The sequence below is a fragment of the Rana temporaria genome, chromosome 9 (assembly GCF_905171775.1).
Source record: "Rana temporaria chromosome 9, aRanTem1.1, whole genome shotgun sequence".
Lineage (NCBI taxonomy): Eukaryota > Metazoa > Chordata > Amphibia > Anura > Ranidae > Rana > Rana temporaria.
This window is the reverse complement of record NC_053497.1, coordinates 104,169,375-104,189,825: the sequence shown is the minus strand read 5'-3', so window position 1 is coordinate 104,189,825 and position 20,451 is coordinate 104,169,375. Positions and strand designations below refer to the sequence as shown.

The following is a 20,451-nucleotide window of genomic DNA, read 5'->3' as shown; positions in this document are numbered from 1 at the left end:
ATACCTCTAGTGCCTACAATGTTCTGTACCCCCAGTCCCCGTATTGCAGTGCATTGCTCAGTACTCCTCCTCCCTGTCTTGCTCTGCATTGCTCTGTGTCCCTGTATTGCAGTGCATTGCTCGGTACCCCCAGCTCCTGTTTGGCTTTTTACATATTGCTTCTACATTGCTCTGTACTTCTTGTCCCTTCATTGCTCTGTACACCTGGTCCCTGTATTGCTGTGCAATGCCCTGTACACATGATGCCTTTATTATGCTGTACTCCCAGTCTGTGCATTACACTGTACCCCAGTCTTCGTATAGCATCATACCCCTAGTCAGTCTCTGCATTGCTCTGTACTTGCAGGCCTTGTATTGCTGCTATATATTGCTCTGTACCCCCAGTCTCTGTATTGCACTGTTCCCCCAGTCTGCTTTCTCTGTCCCCCCCCAAGCCCCCATGTTCCTCAGCACTCCTGGTCCCTGTATTGCTCTGCCCCCCCCCCCCACCTCACAGTCTGTATGTTCCTCTGTCCCCCCCCAGCAGCCCCCTGTGTTTCTTAGCCCCCCCAGCAGCCCCTGGTGTTTCTCAGCACTCCTGGTCCCTGTATTGCTCTCCCCCTCTCTATGTTCCCCAATACTCCTGGTCCCTGTATTTCTCTGCCCCTCCCCTCTATTCCTCCCTGCCCCCCCCCCAGTAGCCCCCATGTTCCTCTGTCACCCCAGTCTGTATTTTTTTCCTCTGCCCCCCCCCAGCAGCCCCCATGGTGTTTCTCAGCACTCTTGGTCCCTGTATTGTTCTGTCCCCCAAGTACCCCCACGTGTTTCTCTGCCCCCCCAGTAGCCTTCATGTTCCTCTTTCCCCCACAGTAGTCTCCATGTTCCTATGTCCCCCGCAGTAGTCTCCATGTTCCTATGTCCCCCGCAGTAGTCTCCATGTTCCTATGTCCCCCGCAGTAGTCTCCATGTTCCTATGTCCCCCGCAGTCTGTATGTTCCTCTGTCCCCTCAGTAACCCCCATGTTTCTCTGTCACCCCAGTCTGTATTTTCCTCTGCCTCCATGGTGTTCCTCAGCACTCTTGGTCCCTGTATTGCTCTGTCCCCCCCAGAAGCCCCCATGTTCGTCTGTCAGCCCCAGCAGCCCCATGTTCCTCTGTTCCCCCAGTAGCCCCCATGTTTTTCTGTCCTCCAAGCAGCCCCCCTGTTCCTCTGTCCCCCCCCCCCCAGCAGCCCCCATGTTCCTCTGTCACCCCAGAAGCCCTCGTGCCCCCCCCAGTCTGTATATGTTCCTCTGATCCCTTCAAGCTGTATGTTCCTCTGTCCCCCCAGCAGCTCCCGTGTTCCTCTGCCCCCCTCCCCCAGTCGCCCCCATGGTGTCCCCCAGCACCCCTCGCTCACCATGTGGCCGTGCAGAGCTGTGTAGAGGGTCCCGTCAGGCTGAGGCCGCCCCTGGGTTGTCCCGTTCTGCTTATTCACGGTCTGCAGTGATTCGTGTGAGGATCTCCGGACACACACAGCCGCCGGAGCTGAGAGGCGAGACGAGCGCGGCCGAGAACGGTGCCGGAGCACAGGGGCCCCTCACGCTATGATACCTGAGGGCCACATTTATATTCGCTGGCGCTGAACACAGAGGACCCCATCTACAAGAACTGAGAACAACCCCCCTCTCCAGGTACAACAACCGAAGACAGGGACCCCACAGCTCGAACCACCGAGGACAGACACCCCAACACTAAGGACAGGTAGTGTTCTCCCCTACAGTAGACCAGGGGCCCCTGAAATTGTGCTGCCTGGGGCCCCCAGCAACAATTGTGAAGAACTGAAACTCCCCTTCCCTCAGCTACAAGCACCGAGGACAGGGGCCCCCAGCTACAAGCACAGGGGCCCCCAGCTACAAGCACTGAGGACAGGGGCCCCCAGCTACAAGCACTAAAGGAAAAGGGTTACCAGCCCCGAGAACAGGGGCCCTAGCTACAAGCACTGAGTTTGAGCATTAACTACAACAACGGAGGATGGAGGTTCTCTCATATTGAAATTCCCAGGGACCACAGACCCCGAGGACAGGGGCCCCATGTAGAAGCACTGGGTGACTAGTTACAAGCAGTAAGAGGAGGGGAGCTTGACCTGAAGCACTTGTTGATTGTGGAGTGAACAGAGGTGCTGAGAGCCCAGTCCTGCTACCCTGGGGCCCTCCATTTCACCTAACTCCTGCTACCTTGTGGGCGCTCAACACAGCTACCCTGGGGCCCCGTCTGCCTCAGACCCTGGAGGTAAGTACTGCCTGAACTCAAAGGCATTTTAGTGTTGGAGTTTGGTGTGTATTTGAGAACAGTGCTGCATTGGTCTTGATTCACATATGACCATGCATTGATATCGCAGGGATAATGAGAACCTATGCTTTTGGAGTTTATCATTTGTCTGCCCTAGTTTGTGCACAGGCTATGGTGCACACCTGTGTGATTTACTAACGGGGGTGCTGTGCTATAGAATGTATGTTCCAGCGTCCAAATCTACAGCAGCTAAACCCTGGATTTTCACCCTGTGGCACTGGGTCTCTAAACCCTGTTAGTATTTTTAGATGCGAACATACTATATGGAAATAAAAAGGCATCAAGAGCATATGGTGGTCATTAAAGGAGACAACAACCTTGATTTGTAAAACGTCTCAGAGAGCCATACATAGAGGGGTATTGTACTGCACATGTACAGATATGTATGTACAGGATTAGTGCTGCAACTAACGATTATTTTCATAATCGATTAGTTGGCGGATTATTGTTTCGATTAATCAGATAATGGCCTTAAAAAAAAAAAATTGGCATTTTAAATTTTTTTGGGCCAATTTGTTGTTGGGCAGCTTACAAAACACAAATTGCCGCAAAAACACATTACATGCTTTTCTGCAGCTTCTCCATTGAAGTATATTGAACCAAAAAAAAACGAAATGGCACCGTTTTGCATTAAAAAGTCCTTGCCCTTTCCAAATACGCAGCAGCTGAAAAAAAATCATGGATGTGAACGTGACCCATAGGAAAACGTGTAAATGAACTGTAGTGTGTTTCTGCAAAAAACACCAAAAACACAGAGGTGTAAACCCAGGCCTGAGATGTTTAGTAACATATTGTGGTTAAAAAAACAAAAATAAGTACAAAAAGAGCAAATAATCGCTACTGTAAGGGGTTAATTTTTTTACTGTGGGACAGTGAAAGTAATATTTACAGTAGCGATTTGCTTTTTTGTACTATAAAGGGCTAATTTTTTTTTTTTTTAACCCCATTATGTTACTGGCCGATTAATCGATTATGAAAATTGTAATCGATTAATTTCATAATCGATTAGTTGTTTCGGCCCTAATACTTACCTGCCCTGTGCAATAGTTTTGCACAAAACAGCCCAGATCCTCTTCTTTTCAGGTCCCTCGCCGAGGCTCCTTGCTCCTTCCCCTCAAGCAGTGCCCCCAGAGAAAGCTGCTTGCCCTGGGAGCACCGCTGTGTGCTCGCTCCTGAGCCACTGCTCTACGCGTCTAAAAGAAACAGAGCCGCAACTTGCCCTCACCTCCCATTCTTTCCTCATTGGCTCCCGCTGCTTTCTCAGCAAATGAGGAGAGAGAATCCCCATCCAGCCAAGTCTATGGCGGCGTAGTGTATCTCTGGCGGCGGAATTCAAATCGGCGATTAGGGGGCGTGATTCATTCTAAATTTCCCACCGTGCGTTGCGCGAAATGACGTTGCAAGGATGTCATTTTTTTAAACTTAGACGTGACTTACGTCCATCCCGATTCACGGACGACTTATGCAAAAAAAAGAAAAAATTCAAATTTCGACGCGGGAACGACCGTCATACTTAACATGGCAAATCTAACTATACGCCGCAAAAAAGCAGCTTTAACTATACGCCAGAAAAAGCCGACTTAAGAGAATGCGACGGCCGCGCGTATGTTCGTGGATCGTCGGAAATAGCTAATTTGCATACCTGACACGGAAAACGACGTGAACGCCACCCAGCGGACGCCAAAGTATTGCATCTTAGATCCGAAATGGCGTACGAGGATGTATACCTGTCAGATCTAACCCAGATGCCGTCGTATCTTGGTTTGAGGATTCAAACCAAAGATACGACGCGGGTAATTTGAAAGTACGCCGGCATATCAGTAGATACGCCGGCGTACTCTGTCTTTGGATCTGGCCCAGTGTTTGTATCAGCTCAGCAGTCTAGCCATCCATCTATAGATATATACAGTATACATGCAGGCTAAGGCTGGGTTCACACTACTACACTACTTTCATCCTACTTTGCTCTGCTACATTGGTCCTACATTTATCCTACATTGGTCCTACATCCATCCTACTTTCATGAACAGGATACTACTTTGGTCCGACTTCAATGATATTCAATGGGCCTGAAGTAGGATCAATGTAGGACCAAAAGTAGTACAGGGAGCATTTTCAAAGTCGGACCGACTTGTGTAAGACGCTACAAGATGCTCTCATAGGGAAACATTGAACACAGAGCAAAGTAGGATGAAAGTAGTGTAGTAGTGTGAACCCAGCCTAAACAAGAAAAACCTAAACATTGTGGATAAAGGAATCTCCCCCTGTCTGCTATTGTATTCTGACAGCCAACACCTGTGGCTGTTGGACTACCCAAACAGTTAATTCATCTTATTGGATGCAGTCATTGTTCCGTCAACAATTTTGTACCTAGCTCCTCCACCAAAAGTCAATTGAGCGTTAACTTTTTTGAGCCAGATAATGCCATACATGGCTCAAATTTTAGCCAATTCAGAAGAAATCAAAATAATTTCAAGCCATGTATGGCAAGCTTAAGGCTGGGTTCACATGCTCCAGCTCACATTAGGGGGTCAGGTGCAGCTCTATTCACCGTTTCAGCCTGAATATTTGGCTGAAATTGACCAAAAAAGACGCACAGGGCTCTTGTGCAAATCACACCAGAGATGTATAACCCGGCTCCATATAGAGACAGTCACAATCTCCTGCTATGCAAACTGGATGCAGAGAAAGCCGCATCCAATTTGCAACAGTGTAAACATAGCCTGGGGATGGGGAATAAAGGCTGATGGTCCCATCATCACATTTTACTGGTACTTTGTGTACACCAATCTGCAGACCTTATGGTGGTTATTGAATCACATTCCTGCATGTGTGGGTGAACTCTGTGGACATTTACTCATGTATGATCATGATCCAAGTACCTATCAAGCTGATTATATTATACAATAATGTTCAATGTGCATGGTACAGTCCTAGTTCACCATGCATGATCTATATTAGTGGTCTCTAAACTGCAGCCCTTTGCTTGTCTTTATCTGGCCCTTATGGCAACATTCCTGCCACTTGCACCAACAATGGGCCACAATTCCTGCCACTGACAGTACAACCAATGGAACGCCCCAAGCTAAAAGGCAAACAAAAAAAATCCTGTATGCTAGGTTTTGTGGAAAAAATGTCCAGTATTCCAAGCAGCAGACTATGCCATCTCAAACTCTGACCTGTGTGCAAACTGCTTATCCTGTATAGAGCCGAAACAACTAATCGATTAATCGACAACTAATCGATTATGAAATTAATCGATTACAATTTTCATAATCGATTAATCGGCCAGTAACATAATGGGGTTAAAAAAACTAAAATTAGCCCTTTATAGTACAAAAAAGCAAATCGCTACTGTAAATATTACATTCACTGTCCGACAGTAAAAAAAATGAACCCTTACAGTAGCGATTATTTGCTCTTTTTGTACTTTTTTTTTTTTAACCCCATTATGTTACTAAACATCTCAGGCCGGGTTCACACCTCTGTTTTTTGGTGCTTTTTGCAGAAACACACTACAGTTTATTTACATGTTTTCCTATGGGACACGCTCACATCCATGATTTTTTTTCATCTGCTGCGTATTTGGAAAGCGCAAGGACTTTTTAACGCAAAACGGTGCTATTTTTTATTTATTTTTTGGTTCAATATACTTCAATGGAGAAGCTGCAACACAGCATGTAATGTGTTTTTGCGGCAATTTGTGTTTTGTAATCCACCCAACAACAAATTGGCCCAAAATTTTTTTTTTACGTTTTTTTTTTTTAAAGGCTATTATCCGATTAATCGAAACAATAATCGGCCAACTAATAGATTATGAAAATAATCATTAGTTGCAGCCCTAGTGTAATGCCATGGTGCTGCACACTGTCTGTGTATCTGACTGTTCGTACCTCAGATACAGGCAGACTGGTAAACTCTTTCAGGAAGAATCAATAGATTACCAGAGTGCTCAACAGCGCCCTGGTAGTTAATTAAGAATTACAAGCCGTCAGCTGCAAAGGCTGTCAGTACTTGTAGTTTTCACATTCACAGAACACTGTGAATAAATGACGTGGCGGGGCGTTATAAATTTTTTTTTTTTATTGTGACAGCGATTGGGGGTTAGGGGGGGAGGGGATCCCTGATTTGCTGCCTAAACAGGGACTAGGGGGAGCAGAGACTGGTGCATCTGTAACATGTTACAAAAGGTGAACTTATCCTTTTAAGGCCCCTTTCACACTACTTCAACTTTAAAGTCGCACAATTTTGCGGCAGCGATTTGCCACGAATTGCGGCTGCGATTTCAGGGAATGCCTGTGTTAGCGGCATCAAAATCGGACCAAAGTAGTGCAGGGACTACTTTAAAGTCGGAACGACGTGAAGTAGTGCTAATATGAATGGTTGTCATTGAAAATCATGGGAAACTACTTGTCATGCTACTTTGCCATCACAAATCGTGGGACAAGTTGTACAAGTGTGAATGGGGCCTTAATCTTTTGTTTCCATTCACCTCCTGAAGCCAGCTGAGTTCTTTTTACAAATGTTAGCAGGTGTGTTCTGTGACAGAGATGCTGGAAATGCCAGCTTTCACCCTGTCCCTGGGCTCCCTGCTGTCTGCCGGGCTTCACTAAGCTGCTGTCCATCGTCCTGACACACAGACACTGTGTCAAGGTGTAGGGAGTCAGCCGATCATCTGGGGGGGGGGGGGGGGGATATAATTCTCACTCAGCTTTATTTACAGATTTTAGCAGCTCATACATTGCTCTGTATTTAAAGCGTATTATTCAGAGTGTACGTCTCCCTCATTCCGCAGAGCGGTGTTGTACTTGTGCTGGAGGACATACAGAAGTTTAGAGCTGGGATTACTGGCTGTAAATAAGCTCTTCTGAAATGCGCCCTTGCTCTGAAAAACGGTGAATCTACTTTTTAACCCGTTGGGTGCAGCAACACTCATCATTCTGTTTTTTTGATATATAATTCAGAGGTTTGATAGAACGCTGCGCTAGGCTGCCGAGACCGAGTCTGTCTGTGTAGAGGGTGGAATAGGCGTTTGAAGCGTAAGGGCAAATCCTAGCATTAAAAATTCTCTTTTGGAATTTGGAAACGAGAGATTGGGGACGCTGTACTCTTTGGCCTTTGGATGTCAGCATATAAAACATAAGAGAAAGATTATGTAAGCTCTCCTTTTTGCTCTCTCTCCTCTGTCAGGCTTTGGATGCTATGCTGGGATGTACTTTTACCTTGATTATAAGATGAACACCGGCTGTGGCTTGTTAGCCTGTCCAGAAATACAAGCCTCAGCAGTACCTGATCGCTTCCAGCTGCTAAGAATTGTAGATCTGCGTCACTCACAGCCGCAAAAACGAATCTCATCGATTGTAGGACTGGTTAATCATATTTAGCCCATATTTGTTTTATGCTGAATGAGACAAAAAAATGTTTTGGAGCCAACTGAAACAATGCAGACCTTGCTTTTACTTTCATGTTAAAAAAAACCATGAAGTTGGGATCTCTGGACAGGGATAAATATTCTTCGGAGAGATTTAAGTATTAAAGTAAAACTAGTCAAATGTTTTTATTTCATGTTGAATAGTAGGGGAGGATTATAGCCCCTGTCAGTTTTTTTCCCCCATCAATGTCCTATTGGGGAGATTTCTCTTCACTTCCTGTCCCATAGCGATAACAGGAGGTGAGAGGTTAGACAGTTGTTACCAGAGATAGTGTCCCCAATGAAAGATTCCCCCTCAGGGGTCAAACCCCCTTTAAATTGACAGAAAGTAGAAAGGTAATGCAGATTCTGGAATTTATAAAGACTGTCACAGACACATTTTGAGAAAGCGTCTCACACTTGTTCTAAAAGTGGTGCAGTGTGCGCCAAAATCATAGTTACATAGTTAGTCAGGTTGAAAAAAGACACAAGTCCATCCAGTTCAACCAATAAAAAAAAAACAACCATACAATCCCATATACACAATCCTATACCCACAGTTGATCCAGAAGAAGGCTAAAAACTCCAGCAAAGCAAGATCCAATTTGCTCAAGCAGGGGAAAAAAATCCTTCTGATCCCAGAGAGGCAATCTGATTTTCCTGGATCAACTTTACCTATAAATGTTAGTACCCAGTTATATTATGTACATTTAGGAAAGTATCCAGACCTTTCTTAAAGTGGTTGTATACCCCACTTTTTTACTTTTACCTACAGGTAAGCCTATAATAAGGCTTACCTGTAGGTATAAAGAATATCTCCTAAACCTGTACGGTTTAGGAGATATTCCCCCCGCAATGCGCCGCTGATTGCAGCGGCGCATGCGCAGCGGGGATCCTCGGCTAAAGCGCCGGCAGCCGCCGGACATTGACGGTTTGAAGTGTCCCGCGCGCATGCGCCGGAGTGACGTCATCGCTGCTCCAGCCAATCACAGTGCTGGTGCAGCAATACCCGGAATCATTAGAGGAACTGAATCTACAGTATTCTCTTGAGAAGAGGAGATTAAAAAGGGGGTATGATCAATTTATACCCCCCTTTTTAATCTCCTCTTCTCAAGAGAGAATACTGTAGATTCAGTTCCTCTAATCTTTCCTTCATAGCTGAGTTCCTCCATGCCTCTTATCCGTTTGGTTGCCCTTCTCTGCACTTTCTCCAGTTCCCTGATACCATGTACCTGTCTAAGGCCAGAATCACACTAGTGTGGTGCAAATTTCAGCTCTCTTATCTCTGCAGAGAGATAAGAGAAGTGTTCAGCAGATTAGCAACATTTTAGATGCGAATTTGGAGACCTGGGAGAAGTTCCGGGTGAGAGGAGAGTGGGGGAGAAGTGTATTGAGCTGAATGAGAGAAATTCCTGAAGAGAACTAAACACATCTGCGAATTCAGCTGCGTACCCATAGAAGATAATGGGACTGAATTCGCACCTGAGCCGCACCGCAAGACATAAAAACCGCACACGGTTTGGAGGCAATGCGCAGTGCGAATGCATCGCACATATGTGAACCAGCCTCATTGAAAACAATGTATTTTGAAATGTCTTGCGAATTGGATGCGGTTTAAGCCGCACTAAATTCTAATAGGTGTGAACCTGGCCTGAAGCTTGTATTTGAATCTGGCACATGCTGCTCTACTTTTAGAAAGCATGTGAGTCTCTCTCTCTCTCTCTCTCTCAGCCACTGGTGCAGCTTTGAAATCTACTCGAGCGCAATTTCAAAGCTGTACATCAGTGCTGTTTGCATTGCCAATTTCATTGCGTCTTATGACTTCATTTACTAGAAGTCTATGCAAGTCCCAAGAAACTCCGTAAAAAGTAGTGCAGGAACCTTTTTCATAATCGCTGTGACATGAATCGTGGCAAAATAAACGATTCCATTGGCAGCAATGGGGTGCGACTTGTCATGTGATTTGGAACTGTTCTGGTGTGAATGAGGACTTAAAGCAGACCTTCACCCTCCATGAGGACGACACCCCCCCCCCTTCCCTTGCAGGAATAGGACATTTTTTTTATTTTTATTTTTATTTATGTCTTTTTTTTATTTTATTTATTTTTATTGAAAGTCTTTCCCGTAGGCCTTAGGCGAATGACGCACACACTGACCTCTGTACCTCCCGGAATATGTACATCACATAACCCAGAAGGCATAGCCTTTTGTTTTGGAATTGTAGGAGGGGGCAGGCCTATTGGCGTGTCATCGAGAGGTCCACCCGTTGAACCTGGAAGAGCCAGCCACTTGATGACATCAGAGAGAACATGTCGGCACGGGACTAAGCTGTGGCCATGCATGAGATGATCTCAGCATGGATGAGTATCTGAAAAAAGCAGATACAGTACCACCTTATGATTGTTAGGATCCTAGTCTGAACCAACCTAAGCTAGCCCACCAGTAAACTCTGTAGTCAGTCATAAGTGGATAAGGCATTCCCTGCCCCATGTATACATGGCCATAGTATACAGCACCCACTGCAGGGCGGTGAATGCCTTGGTTTAAAGTGATTGGCCCAGTACAGGTGACAGCTCCTATTTCAGGTGGGTTTGGACTAGGATCCGATTCCAAACACATCTGAGCTGATGAGGTTATCTTTGTGCTCTTTCTTCCTCCTAAGCACATTTAGAAATGAACACAGACAGCACTGTGCATTGTTATAGAGCTCTCAGTGCTGCCTCTGACTTTTCTAGTCTGAGTGTTGCTGTGCAGGGTGTTCTAGGGTCTAATATCAAAACCTATCCTGGTCCTTAGTGCCGGTTCACACTACAGTCACATGAAAGTCGGCACGACTTTGCGAGGCAACTTCAAGTCGCCTCCAGGACAGGCAACTTTGCCAGTGGCCAATCAAACAATAATCCGCTCTGTGGGAAGGAGGGGTTTGCCTGAGAAAACTATTTTCTCTTCCTGTAAAGATGCTTCAGTTAAAGCGGGGGTTCACCCTATCGACGGGAAAAAAAAAAAAAAATGTTATCTTACCTTAAAATCAGGCATTGTAGCGCGAGCTACAGTATGCCTGTCCCGAATTTTTTACCCCCGTACTCACCTTGTAGTCGTCCATCGAAGATACCGGGGAATGGGCGTGCCTCTGGAGACGGAGGATGATTGACGGCCGGCTCTGGCGCGTCACGCTTCTCCGGAAATTGCCGAAATAGGCTTGGTCTTCACGACGCGTGCGCATAGCCTGTGCGCAGGCGCCGTGAAGAGCCGAGACCTACTCCGGCTGTCTTCGGGGAGAGTGACGTGCCAGGGCCGGCCGTCAATCATCCTCCCTCTCCATAGGCACGCCCATTCCCCGCGGGAGCCGGAATCTACGATGGACGACTACAAGGTGAGTACGGGGTTAAAAAAATCGGGACAGGCATACTGTAGCTCGCGCTACAATGCCTGTCTCGATGGTAAAATCATGGGATTGTGGGTGAACTACCGCTTTAAGACAGTGATCCGACTTTGGAGGCAACTTCCATTAAAATCAATGGGTACAAGTTCTAGTAGTACAGGAACCTTTTCTGAAGTCAGAGCAACTTCAGTAGTGTGCAATTTCCTTTACAACCCCTTTAAGACGGCTCTCATTCACTAATGTAATTTCTCATGTCGGGCGACAAGTCGGATCCCAAGTCGCGGTAGTGTAAATGGGCCCTTATGGTAAGCAGACACTCATTTTAAATGTATTTATAATAAATGTATTTATGTCCCAGAACCCAGCTTGAGGGCTTGATGGCTACTGGTTTGTACTGTGAAAGGATTGGCACTGATGAGTCATAATTGATTTTTTTTTCAACTTTATTGAAATGTCACAAAGTAACATTTCAGTCATTGTTATTCACCACACATGGTATATTGTATCACAGTATGCTGCACTGAAACAAAGTAGAACATGTCCCATTTTGGTGAGTGCTGCCCCATGTATACAATGGTGTTGTCAGAACTCTTAGGCAATTCACATCTGAACATGTCTATGTCAGGGAAACTTTGTTCATTTTCCTGTGAGTTTTCCCAGCTCTGCTACTGCATGAGCAGTATTGTCACCATGTGTATATTTTATCTGTTAAGTGGTGATGCATTGCTAAGTAATTTTGGGTGTTTTCAGCTATCTTTAAATACATTTTCCTGCTTGTGCTGCACACTTACTGTAGTTTGTGAGGTACCGGGTTAGCATGCAAGGTACTACACCCACAGAAGTGGGATTTGTGTCTTGATTGTCAGTTACAGCTTTTCTGTAAACTTCTGAATGTGGTTTCTTAATATTCTAACCATGTTTGGCATTTGGCGTTGTCTCTGGCGCCTCTTGTCCAGTAGCGGCTGTTTGCTGTCATCGGGTCCATATCCGTGTATGCCGTTGTTACTGAACGGCTCCTCAGAGACTGGCTTGTCCCAGCTGATCCTTTGGCCAATCAATCTCTCTGACTACATCTAATTAATTCACCTGAGTGCGGCTCTGTGAAGGGCCCCTGGGGCCAAATGCTGAAGTGCCATTGGGGAACTTTTACTTTTCATTAGTTAACAGCTGGAAAATCAGAGCAAGCAGTGTTATTCCAAGTTTATGTGGGGTTCTGCCTGGACTGTACAACAGAGCGCAACTGATATGTATTGTATGATGGATCAGCTACAGCAATATATATGTACTGCTTTATGAAAGCCAACATGGTGGATTTATCTTCCAATTACTGAGACTTAAGCCTTCGTACACACGATCAGACTTTTCCATGGATTTTGGTCTGAAGGGCGTTGGCCGGGAACTTGTTCTGCATACAGACGGCACAACATTTTCAACCAACAAAACTAAATGTGTGTTTTCTGCTCTTTAGCGCCACCCTTTGGTCAATGTCTGCTAATGTTGTCTTAATGTTTAACATTGGTTCTGAGCATGCGTGTTTGTACTTTGGATTTTAGTTAGACGGATTTGTGTGTACACGATCGGATAAACAGACGTAACAGATTTATTGCCAGACAGTTGGTGAGCATGAACAGCCAACATTTGTTGTCGTTAATTCAGCCAACAATTGTCTGATGGAGCATACACACGGTCAGATTATCCGACACAACACATCCATCAGACAATTATGGCCATAAATTGGATCATGTGCCCAGAATTTGGGTAAAACCATCCTCCTTCTTTGCTCTGTACTAAACACCTGGACTGCCTTTTGGGTGTGTGCTAAGTGGCTGTAAGTGTTGCAATGCCTTGTTGCACAATGGCTGGTGTGCCAAGGTTGTCTATCCCTGCTTCCCTCGCTCTCTTTTTCGTGACATGTGCCTGCTGTACCATGTACTTATATGGAAAAGAATATTGTATTGCTTCCTTTGTGTGAAATCCCTGGTGCTTCTGCCAGTCCCTTTACTTTCCTGTTAAAAACTGACCACACTATGCAGTGTCGTCATTTTTGTAGCTGTGCTGAGAACCCAGCCTACTGTCCTCCAAGACTGATGCTGACATGGCCCCCCCATCACCCATGCACATCCATTCACTGGGAAGACCATGTGCTACTGTTTCTCCTCTCATATCTCTCCTTATACATCTGAGAACAGGTGAATTGAATGTACCACTGTTTGGCTGACAATTTTCTGTCCTTTTGATTTTTCAATGAAGTGGAATTGGCATATTGTATGACCAGCGTTACCCTTCCTTGTCTCCTATGCCCTCTATCTACCTTGTTTCTCTCTCTTCTCCTATCTTCCCTTCCTCCTCATTCTTTTTCAGCCCCGTTACTTCCCCATGCTCCCTCTCTTTTTATCTTTGCTTTTTCTCCCCTCTTCATCCCCATTTATCTTGGCTTTGTCTCCTTTTTCTCTCTCTCACCGTCTCATGCCAACTCTCCTTTCCTCCTGGCACATATATTCCTCTCTGTTCATATCCCCCCCCCCCCTGTTTTTCTTGCAGGTAGGTCTGCACTGTCGCCCCACATTTTGCTCTGGGGCTGCAGTGTCCACCTGCCTGGAAAAAATGGTTCTTGTTGCTAATGTTATTACAAGGTCATTAAGCTATTTCTCAGAAATTGCAGCATTGTATGGGTTCATTGTATGTCCAATGGCAACAAAATAACATCACCTCATTGTTGCCAAGAAAATGTGCAGCCTGGACTTTGTATGGTACCTAACTGCCAATTGCATGTGTGGAAGTTCAGATTTAAAGCCGTATTAAAACCAAAAATGTATTATATTGCAGCTTCCCAATTATTAGATGTGGTAACTGCATTCATTACATTTTTTTTGCCTTCTGTTTTTCCCTGGTGATATGGCCAGTAATATACCTTCTGTATTATTTAGACTCAACCCTTGATGTATGAGCACAGGAGGAAGAGAAGACCACAGCATTGTAAGTCTGTGGTAGGATAGTGTTAAATGTATTAGCAGATTTAGATGCACTGACAAATTGAAGCCAAACTTCTGATCATCTTTTGTAATCTGCTACTGTAAACAAATTTTCCCCCTTTTTTTTTTTTCATGAATAAATAAAAGCTGATCATCTAAATCACCGCTGCTTTTGTTAAATGGTTGGTCTCATCCATATAAACTGATACATTCTGCTGGCGAGTATGTGCTTTTGAAAAACAGAGTTGCTAGCCAGATCATCCATTTAAAAAGAAAGAGCCTAAAAAAAGAAAACAAATGCTGCCATCACATCTAAGAATTGATGAGCTGCAATATAATAATGTTTTAACTATTTCTTTATTGAGGTGTTTTTTATTTATTTATTACAATATACAATAATTTAGCCAGCGCTTGAAGTATCCCGGCCCACCTCCCAGTCTTCCCACCCCTCCACCATACATAGAGTAAGGCAATGTTAAATATAAAAAGAAAGTAATTTCGTGCAGTATTAATATCTTGGGTGGTTCCTGGGAAGGGATTAGAGTCGTGAAGGTAGACCCATCTGATATTCCTGTTGGGTCTATGTTCCTACCCAATCACTCTCATCATCCCTTCCATACGCTCATCCATCCTCTTGGACTCTCCTTATCTTAGGCTGGGTTCTATTAGGTCACCTCTCAACAAGTGGTTACTTTCTTACTCTAGTATTGTTCAGATGTTAATCCTTCTTGCTTCTCACCAGGGATTCCAGATGTTATTGTATTTCTTTAGGGCCCCTTGCTTTACATATACCGATTTCTCCTTGAGATTTACCACATTCATGCTGTTTATCCATTCCCTACTGGATGGGGGTGAAGCCAACTGCCATCTCAGGGCAATCAGCTTTCTTGCTTGAAATAAGCATCTCATGACCGCAGTCTGAGTGTTTCCTGGCTTTCCCATTCCTTCTAATAATCCCAGGAGGCAATGCTTCGCCTCCAACTCTGTAAAGGTTTCAAACACGGTGGCTCAATGGTTCTTATCACCTCCGTCCACTAATGGAACAGCTTCGGGCATCTCCAGAACATGTGGATCATGTCCCCCTCTATATCCCCACACCTAGGACAACTTGCATCCGGCCTACGGCCAAACTGGAAAAGTTTACGTGGGGTATAATAGGTTCTATATAATAACAGATGTGACATCCTCTGAGAGGGGGATAACGATACCAGTGGAGCGAGTTCCAAGATTCTATTCCACTGTCCTTCGGAGATGTCTCCCAGAATCTTTTTCCCAATTTCTACTTAGGGGCCTCTATCCTTCATATTCTCCCGTGGTATGTTTTCGAGATTAAGCCTTTCCCTGTTTCAGGATTAATTATCTTTTAAAGTACTGTGATCGTACTCCATTCTAGAGTCCCTCCCTCTAAATTGTTCCTCCAATGCGTGTCTGACCTGTAAATACCTAAAAAAAATAAAAAATAAATAAAAATAAAAAAAAGATTTGTTCTGCAGTGCAAATTGGTCTCTAAGTTCCTGAAAGGTTTTCAAGGTACCATCTTGGTATAGTTGGTTAATTGTATTCCACATCTTGCCCATTCTCTCACTACTCCCATTTTTCCCAGTTTGCTATTCTCCCACAAAGGGGTGTACTCCGTGAGTCCTCTATACTTCAATGTTACCTTCACTGTATCCCACACTCTCATCATAAGCGTTAAGGTGGGAAGTCCTGGGGGGAAAGATCTTGCCTCAAGGGCTTCGACTATTGAATCATGTGGGGTATTTTGTAACAGCAGGTTCCTCACTGCCTCTACCCCTTCTAGATTACACCCCCCCCCCATATTCTGAAGTTGTGTCGCTAAAAAATAGCTAAAGGGGTGTGGGAGCGCTACTCCTCCCTCCTGTTTCTGCAATTGGAGAGTACTTAACCAGATTCTTGCCGGACCTCCCTTCCAAATTGATTCCTTAAACACGGTGTCTATCTTCTGGAACCACATTTTGTACAGCCCGATTTGGGAGTTATGTAATGAATAAAGAAGCTGCGGCATCCAAATAATTTCCACACTTTTTTTTTAATTTTTTCTCCTGAATTTCACTAGCAAGGTGAATATATGATCTGTTATATACTGTTGGGGGTCTCTAGAGACAATTATACCCAGATATTTAAATTTGTTCACCACTTGAATCTGAGCCACCTCCTCAGGTAAAGGGCCTCCCAGAGGATCTACTGGCAGAAGGTTAGATTTTTCCCAGTTTATCTTAAGTCCGGAAATTTGGCCGAATTTGTTAACCAGTTGGTAACCGCCCTATAGCCAAAATACGGCTACAGAGCGGTTCCTTTACTCTAGGAGGGCGTCAATGTACGTCCTCCCAGAGAGTGAGTTGTGCGCGCCCGAGCGGGCGCGCACACGCGATCGCCAGTGCTCGCCGGGTCTACGGGACCCGCAGCAACAGCACTCGCGGCAAGGAGCCAATGGAAGCGGCTCCTTACCACGTGATCGCGCCGTCCAATGACGGCGCGATCACATTTGTAAACAAACCCTGCGGCTGGGTCACCTGCAGGTCATCTCTCTCCTCTCCTCACACCGTTGCAGCGTGAGAGAGATTTTTTTCAATTAAAGTAAGTGCCCAGCAGTGCCCCATCTGTTCCCCAGCAGTGCCATCTGTACCCCAGGCAGTGCCATCTGTACCCCAGGCAGTGCCATCTGTGCCCCACTAGTGCCATCTGTGCCCCACTAGTGCCATCTGTGCCCCACTAGTGCCATCTGTGCCACCTGTGCCCCACCAGTGTCACCTGTCCTACACCAGTGCACACCAGTGCCACAACACTGCCACATCAGTGCCACAACACTGCCACATCAGTGCCACCTGTGCCCATAAGTGCCACCTGTGCCCATAAGTGCCACCTGTGCCCATAAGTGCCAATCAGTGCTGCCTGTGCCCACGAGTGCTGCCTGTGCCCACCAGTGCCGCCTGTGCCCACCAGTGCCGCCTGTGCCACACCAGTGCCGCCTGTGCCACACCAGTGCCGCCTGTGCCACACCAGTGCCGCCTGTGCCACACCAGTGCCGCCTGTACCAAACCAGTGCCGCACCAGTGTCATCTGAGCCACACCAGTGCCACACCAGTGTCATCTGAGCCACATCAGTGCCGCCTGTGCCCATCAGTGCCGCCTGTGCCCATCAGTGCCACTTGTGCCACACCAGTGCCGCCTGTACCAAACCAGTGCCGCCTGTACCAAACCAGTGCCGCCTGTACCAAACCAGTGCCGCACCAGTGTCATCTGAGCCACACCAGTGCCACACCAGTGTCATCTTTGCCACATCAGTGCCGCCTGTTCCCATCAGTGCCGCCTGTGCCCATCAGTGCCGCCTGTGCCCATCAGTGCCACCTGTGCCACACCAGTGCCGCCTGTACCAAACCAGTGCCGCCTGTACCAAACCAGTGTCGCACCAGTGTCATCTGAGCCACACCAGTGCCACACCAGTGTCATCTGAGCCACATCAGTGCCGCCTGTGCCCATCAGTGCCGCCTGTGCCCATCAGTGCCGCCTGTGCCCATCAGTGCCACCTGTGCCCATCAGTGCCACCTGTGCCCACCAGTGCTCATCTGCACCCCACCAGTGCTCATCTGCACCCCACCAGTGCTGCCTGTGCCCCACCAGTGCCATCTGTGCCCCACCAGTGCCATCTGTGCCCCACCAGTGCCATCTGTGCCCACCAGTGCCACACCAGTTCCACCTGCACCACTGCAGTGACGCCTGTGCCCACCAGTGCCGCCTGCTAATCAGTGACCCCAGAGCCACAGCAGTGCAACCAGAGCCACACCAGTGCCACATTTGCCCATCAGTTACACCTGCGCCACTGCAGTGCCACTAGTGCCCACCAGTGTTCTGCAGTCCAGCCTCACTAGCCACCAGTATGGCAATTTTTTTTTTTACCACCGAGCAGGTCTTCCAGAAACTATGGGCGTCTGATGACAGCTGCGAGGAGTCTCTGTCCGATTCCGATTCGGCCTATGAGCCCGTAACAGGAAGCAGGTTAAAAGAAGGCGTTCTGGCGTGGAGCAGCCTACTACTACTAGTGCAGTGCCGTCCACCCCGCGAGCAGTGCCGTCCACCCCGCGAGCAGTGCCGTCCACCCCGCGAGCAGTGCCGTCCACCCCGCGAGCAGTGCCGTCCACCCCGCAAGCAGTGCCGTCCACCCCGCAAGCAGTGCAACAAAGGTCAGGCACCAGTAGGGTGTCCTCTCTGCCCCAAAGGGATAGGGGCCATGCCAGCCTTCCCTATGGCCTTCAAAACCCCCTGTGGCTGCCTTCGAATTCTGGAGCATCAAGTATCCCCCCTTTCACCGCCCAACCAGGTGTACAGGTGAACACCGATAATTTTGACATGATTGATTTTTTTCATTTAGTTTTTACAGAAGAATTATTGTCATCTATTGTGGCCCAGTGCAATCTCTACGCTCAGCAATTTATTGTAAGCAACCCCGATTCCAGCTATGCCCGCCCCTTTCATTGGAGAGACCTGACCGTAGAGGAGTTTAAAATATTCTTAGGCCTGACCTTCAATATGGGTCTCTCAAAAAAAAACAAAGGGTACTCCTATTGGTCTACCAAAGCCATCCACCACATGCCCGTCTTCTCATCCCGTATGCCCAGATCCCGATACTTTATTATTCTACGATTCCTCCACTTCAATGACAACACCCAGTGCCCTCCCCGAAATGACCCTGCTTTTGACAAATTATTTAAAATTCGGCCACTTCTAAAAAAAAATTCTGAAAAATTCCCCCAGTTATATACCCCTCAACAAAATATATCAATAGATGAGTCCCTTGTAAAATTCCACGGCAGGCTGGGCATCAAACAATTCATCCCAAGCAAAAGGGCCCGATATGGGGTGAAGATGTACAAACTGTGTGACCGAGACACGGGGTACATCTACTCCTTTATTGTATATGAAGGGAAGGACTCCCAACTGCATCCCCCCGAATGCCCCGAATACATCGGAACAAGTGAAAAAGTCGTCTGGGAGCTCATCTATCCACTACTTGGAAAAGGATACCACCTTTACGTGGACAATTTTTATACCAGCTTGCCCCTGTTTAGAAATCTTTACCGGAGAGACACCCCAGCATGTGGCACAGTGAGAATAAACAGAAAGGGCTTCCCCCAAAAATTGTTGAATCAGAAGCAGAGACGACGTCTTTACGGAACCAGGAGCTATTGGCTGTCAAGTGGAGGGACAGACGAGATGTCCACATGCTCACCACCATCCACAATGACACCTACGTGGAAGTCCCCAAAAGAAGCGGCCCAGTGCAGAAACCATCTTGTGTCTACGATTACAATTTATTTATGGGTGGCGTAGACTTCAATGACCAGATGATTGAACCCTATCTTCCCTCCCGAAAATCCCGTCACTGGTATAAAAAAGTGTCCATTTACTTTTTCAGTTTGGCCTTCTATAACTCTTATGTTATCTACAAAAAAGCAACACAGAATCCCGTTCCATATCTACTCTACCAAGAAGACGTTATCACCGCCCTTTTGTTCCCTGAAATGCCACCAGACATTCTTCGCACTGATTGCATGAGCAGACTTCACGAACGGCACTTTCCTGACAAAATCCCCCCCCCCGTCGAACAGGTGCAGCCCGTCAGAAGAAATGCCGGGTGTGCGCCAGAGGAGGAGTCAGAAGAGACACAACAGTTTATTGTCCCGATTGTCCCTCCCAACCAGGCCTCTGTTTAGGTGCATGTTTCCGCCGTTACCACACTATTGAAAATTATTAGGTAAACAAAATTCAAATTCCCTGTCATTTTCCTCCACACCCCTTATGCCACTGCACTCTACATACCTCTGCCTTCTCCGGAAACGACCCTGGACTGTTATACGACCACGATTTTGCCTAATGCTAAAAATACCTCTGCTTTCTCTGGAACTGACCCTGGCTTGTTATACGACCACGCTTCTGCCTAACGCTTAACTGTACCTACCTCTGCCTGCTCTGGAATTGACCCTGGACTGTTTGACCACGTTTTTTGCCTGCCCCTTGGATTGATCTTTTACCCTGCTATGCTAGTGGGAACACAGGGGTCTCACACATGTGAGGGGCTCCAGAATTGTTTTTCTGGATGAAAAAACTAATTTTTTAGTTTTCTCATTCCCAGATTAGGGTCTGGTTGCCCCGAGGCTTCAAAGAGATTTGGGTGGGAGAAGCCTCTACCCCTGTCCCCATTCTTTCCTGGCCTTACTACCAGGACCAATATTTTGGCACTGCTGGCTATGTACCGACTATGAACAATATTGCTGCCTGGACAATTCCATTCATTGTCGCTGACCACGTCCCTGCCTGCTGCCTGGATCAGGGCTCTCCTCCTGTGGACAATTGCACTAC

At 46.6% G+C, this 20,451-nt stretch overlaps 1 protein-coding gene across 1 annotated transcript in view; it reads left to right on the top strand.

Moving 5' to 3' along the window:
• The first annotated feature begins 2,234 nt into the window (after positions 1-2,234).
• The window catches only part of LOC120913800 (DAB2 interacting protein), a 628,977-nt gene continuing 610,760 nt past the window's right edge, over positions 2,235-20,451 (top strand). Inside the window, exon 1 of the mRNA XM_040324033.1 lies at positions 2,235-2,249. The gene's annotated coding sequence lies outside the window, so the exon portion shown is untranslated. The remainder of the gene's footprint in view (positions 2,250-20,451) is intronic.